The following is a 5,955-nucleotide window of genomic DNA, read 5'->3' on the forward strand; positions in this document are numbered from 1 at the left end:
GAAAACACTATTTCAACGATGTCTGACCATGACTTCTTGCAGTGAGGTAGCCAAAGGGAGCTATTAACGCAATCGCGGCTTACCCTTAAAGGCGGAGCTTAAGTGATCCTTGTTTATCGATAAACATCCACACTACCACGATCAATGGTTTCACTACGCCATAATCAAGATACCCACAGGTACCGAAGCAGCTAACATATTTGTTCAGCATTACGTTGTGTACTACAGTCATCACAAAGGCGCAGTCCTACTCTTATCGCACCGCGCCGGAAGAGGAACCGCCCGCATACGTGACAGGAAACATAAGAAGTTCTGCAAAGCGAGAACGGAGCGATCAGTACTGATCCCGTCACGATACCACCTGCCCTCACTCCGTTCGCCCACAAATATTTCTGTTCAGGCTTTTATTTTATTTCATGAAGCTGAGTTCTTATAAAAACATCCAGTATTCTCCTTTTTCGGCGGTAGCATATCGAGGTTTGTCCCTTCCAGTGCGAATGGTGCATCAGTGGCTGGATTCCTTGCAGTCGAAGCTGACATCTCTGTCCGCTCCTCGAGCAGGCGAGCAGCCTTGCTGCTTTTAGTGGGCGTTTTGAGCAGCACAACATTGATAATCATATGTTACGTCACTTCACCGTCCAGCAACCACCAGCAACCCCCCTCCCCGCACCCCGCTTTTTCTGGGTCATCTGACTTATCTTCAGACAGCGTCAGCACAGGCATGTGACCTGCTGCAAGAAAAAAAGACATGCACTACTGAACGACCATAACCTCGTCTTGCTCTAGCTCATCGCAAGTTGTCGGGTACAGAACTACGAAGAAAGCGCCCAGAATCGGACCGGACTTACCGACGCATTAATTAATGTGCAGACATAAGCACAACAAAACACAGATGTACCATATTGCGCTTTTTGTTTTTTTACCTGGGTTAGTAACATATCTGTACGTAAACATTAATTACATTCGAAGTTGGATCTGATAACAATAATTTACCCAATTGGCCCAAGCAGTGTGCTACTCCATTATATGTCTGACTCATGATCACCAGGAAGGTGTTTCTTTTTGTCAAAAGATATAAGGCGCCGTTCAGCGCAGCCAAGCACCGGGGCTTGAAAGAAATGTGATTCTTCCTTACGAATGCGCTCCTGCTGACTTGAGTCGGGATGTTGCGACAACCAGGAAAAGACGAAACGTATCCCATTGTCCCAAAGTAGAGATATAGCCGTAAACATATTTCTTTTGTAAATTGCCAGTCCTCGCCCCGGCAGTCTTGACGTAATCTCTGGCGGCCTAGGAGCGAGGCACTATCCTTACACAGCCAAATAATAAAAAAAAAGTCTGCTTCGAAACTTACTTTAACCTGTGTGAGCAGTGTGGATATTCCAGATTCAACGTGTACGGAGCCCCTTGACTCTGCGCTGAATTTACGCACATAGGCTGCATGCAGTGTACAGTCTTATTGTCGCAACAATTCGCCCCTGAAAAGAAATTTACCGTGAGCGCTCCCGAAGAATAAACTTGATATTTTATGCCTTTTTTCTGCAAAAACATTTTTATCCGCTTACTGTCACGTGCACTCTCGATGCCTCTTTTGCAAAGAATGGGGGTTGCGTCACAAAATACGCTGTTTACCGAATAGATCTACCTACTAAACACGTTGGCAGCCTATGCCGCAGGCATTGTCACAATACTGGAAAGTTCTTTAATTCAAAGAAACATACGCAATGCGGCTATGATGCAAATAGAAATTGCATAAAAAGAAAAGCAAAACAGTCAGCATCTTCAAATACTTGGGGAAAATATCGATGTCATTCAAGGAAGGTACGACCGCTATAAGAGTTTTGATATGCCACTGTGGTTCACACCGATTTGAAACTAAATTAGTACTGCTGTCTGTAGGCAATTTGCTGTCGACCACAAAGAAGCGATTTGAGTGACATGCGATTAGACTCTTTCAACTTCTTCCCGTACTACGTGACTCCGCGCACAACACAGTGTGATTTCAAGAATACAGAAAAGGAAGCTGTGTAATGGTTTACATTAAAGCTAGCTCCATTATGTGTTCTGCAGAGCCCGTAGTGTAGGCTTTTTGCCAGTTAGATTCTACTATGCAACAGGTTGAGTGTACGTTTCAAGTGACTGGAGGCACAGAAATAACAGCTTGAAGCACTGCCACCACTGAATATTTTCCTTATGGAAGGCAATTATACGAGGGAATAAAGTGATGGAACAGTACGTTTGGTTTACAAATGCATTCTCTCGCTGTGACATTAGCTCATAAGTCTGTATTTCCATAAAGAAGAGAAATAATTTTCTGTGTGGTCACATATTTAGCCTGTTGCGAGCAAACAGCTTCTTATTCCGGCAAAACACTGCTGTTGTACTCGTAAACCGAGTATTCGACAGGGTGTTTCACCTATTACTTTCCGCGTCTATCATAAGCCTGTGTCGCTTTGGGACGTTTGGGACACCGCCAAACCAAACCAAGCCAAACCGAACCAACTAATACTTTCCGCAACATTAAAAAATGTAATTTGTGAATTAGAAGATCAATTTCTTCACCACTGCATTGTCAGCGGTAGTGTACTATATCAGAACACAGCTAAGAAATGTAGACTAGCAGGCAGATGTAAAATAGGGCGCGGTGTAAGCTATCAGGGTGTGTATACTAGCAAAATGCTTTTCTTTTGATGTCTATAACGAGCATCCCTGGAAGGAAGAGGGGAAAGATGGCTCAAGAGATGATTAAGGCGGTTGCCACACACACACACACACACACACACACGCACACGCACACGCACACGCACACGCACACGCACACACACACACACACACACACACACACACACACACACACACACACACACACACACACACACACACACACACACACACACACACACACACACACACACACACACACACACACACACACACACACGCACGCACGCACGCACGCACGCGCACACACACACACACACACACACACACACACACACACACACACACACACACACACACACACACACACACACACACACACACACACACACAGAGAGAGAGGATTGTGTCAGCTCTGCACTAGGAAAGAAAAGACCAGCCTGAGCGATAGCTGCCTTGAATGTTGTTAACTTTATTTCAGCCGCGAAGGAAGGACCTGTGGAGTTGTGGCAGGTGTCGCTTTCAAATTCAGTTTTTTATGCTGCTTCACCCAGTTCTCTTAGCGTTTCTTACTATCAGCCAATGTTTATTGGTTATTTGAATTCTGCCATTTTCTAATTGTTGGCAACATGTGTTCAGCCTGGTTCACAACTGGATGCTAACTGGGGGCTCTTTATCACCCCGCCTCCAGAACTGCCGCGCCGGGAGCTGGCGAGGATGTGTGGCCCCAGGCGAATGTCTAGAAAGAACAGCCAAGATATGGAACAGTCCCAGTTTCCATCTGAATATGAAACAGCATGTTCATGACGTGGCTTCAGCTTGATTTGTATCTGGTGTTTCTTTTGCCCCCGGTAGTTTGGTTCCTTGGGATTTTCCAGATTCATAACGTAAACCATCACATTCCGCGTTATCAATGCCTTCTGTTTGTGGCACTTTTAGTCGACCACATTTTGTCATGCGCGCTGCCTCCCGTTATCTCTGCCCACGGTGTATGTATCCCGCCTCGTTCAACCTATATTCACTGCAGCAGAAAGCCAGAAATATTTACTGGTGTGGACAAAGTAAACAGAGTACGTTCTATTATTTTTCATGCGTTCTATAATTGAAACTGCCAGTGATGATATGTAAAAACCGGTAGTAGACACCAGTGTACTTTCACTTGGACAAATAATGTTTTCTTATCACCAGTACAGCAGGTTTGATTGTAATTTGAACGGAAAAGCTGCTCCGTTTATTTATGTCCGCACCTAGGTCTACCTATGCGCTTGTATCAATGTCCAAGCTGGACTACAGAAACTGAATAGCATCAACTAGCCCGTAATCATGCTGTTTTTTTACATCACATTCTTACTCCCGCTGGCAAAGGAACTCCCATATACGCGCTTCACCACAAGGTCATCTGTTGTTTTAATTTAGAAATTGATTCTGTTATGAAAGTACTCAAGTGCGGCCCCTTAAGACGTATGTTCCTTAAAGAACAGTGACCGATATCGCAGGACAAGGACAAAGTTGACGGAAAGAAACAGGTTGAGCGATGCCTGCAAAGTGTTTTCACTGCATTCACGGGAGTGTACCAACCCGAAAAATATATTGGGCAAATCAACCAAAGTTTCCTTCAGATCGGAAAACGAGATACAGGCGAGCATTCGACTTCAGTAGAGCCCAGCGGCGGTTGTTGGCTAAACGTCCCAAAGCATCACTGGGCAAACAGCAGCTTGCTTGCAATGCGTATTCTGGGCCATTCAAGCCTCTGCTGTGATGTGCCAGCTGTCGGACAATTGCTCTTGATGCTGTGATAACCACGAAGCCCCGCTCGCTCTGTGGAGCCTTAGAAATCAGCGCACAACAATGAACGTTACCTTCACGAAGTTATAGGGAAGGTTTCTGGATGTCTCTTTTTTAGGACCTTGCAGAGAATCTATAAATAATTCGCTGCCGCGGAAAACCCACACACGGCAGCTGAGCGCGTAGCAGCATGTCCAATCTGCAGCCCGAGGGTGTGCGCTCCGCTCTCACCTTGTTCGACCTTCGATTACTATTCTGGCTTTCCTGTCACTTCCACTGCTGTGCCGCTATCTCAACTCGTTCTTTAGCTTAGTGCGCGCACTGTTGGCGGCCGTCAGCCCTTGCGTTGTCATCGATACTAGCGAGCTTTTCACTTTAGCTTTGCTGATCGGTTGGCAGCTACACAGGTCGCGAACCGAAACGCTTCTATCTGGTCCTCGCAGGCGAAGCCAGTATGCGAGCGTGCCTAAAAACTCCACGATACCGTCGGCGGTATTGCAGCGACGTGCATCACGTGATGCATGCGCCACTAGCGCACGTGCGGAACTAACAAGCTGTGATAGCTGTGCCGCGGCAGCATTGCTCAGACGCCACAAATTACCGAACAACGTTCGAGGAGTATGAAGGTCGAATGCAAACCTCCGCGCCCTTCGTTGCTTGTTAGGCAGCGCTTAGTGAGCGACCAGTTATACAAGACACGGCATCAGATCTTGTTGTGCTCGCATGCTGGCTCTGATTTACTCAGCGTAGTGATCTCGAAGTTTTCGCATTCTTACAGTGGCCTCCGCTGGCCAAAGTTATTGAGATAAAGAGAATGAGTGCAAGGTCGGTGGCATATGGTTATAACAAAGAGACTTGCCCCACCCGTCGGGGTGGCGCAGTGGTTACGGTGCTCGACTACTGTTCCCAAAGATGCGGGATCAAATCCCGGCATCGGCGGCCGCTTTTCGGTAGAGGCGAAAGGTTGTGGCGCCCGTCTGATACGCGATTTATCAGTGGACGTTAAAGAACCCCAGGTGGTCGAAATTTGCACCTCCAAGAAAAAAACAAAAAAAAACAAAGGCGTCTCTTATAGCCTGAGTCGCTTTGGGATGTTAAACTCCACAAACCAAACTAGACTTACTCCAGCCAGTTCAATACGGCATGTCGCGAATATTTCCCACTTTTGTTCACTAAAAGCGACTGATGGAGCCCTCTAGAGCACCCATATTTATGTAGTATTCTTTGCACTTCTGAACAAAATGCCACTACATTAGACGCGACTTCACACAGTTCATGTCAGTGATTTATGTACACACACCTCAGGGAGAGGGGCAAGGGGCTTGTGTTTCTGAAGGTGCCTCCTAAATCATGCTGAATATTGCTACACTGACGACCACTTAAAAACGTCAGGGTCGGATTTTCGCTGAACGGGGCCTTTGACGACATCACGTTATAAAGTGACTAAGGCTTCTGCTCTACCTTTATCGCTTCTCCTCCTCCCGACCAATTTACCTTCCCTTTTGTAGC

Source organism: Amblyomma maculatum, chromosome 1 (assembly GCF_055883805.1).
Source record: "Amblyomma maculatum isolate TAMU_Amacu chromosome 1, ASM5588380v1, whole genome shotgun sequence".
NCBI lineage: Eukaryota > Metazoa > Arthropoda > Arachnida > Ixodida > Ixodidae > Amblyomma > Amblyomma maculatum.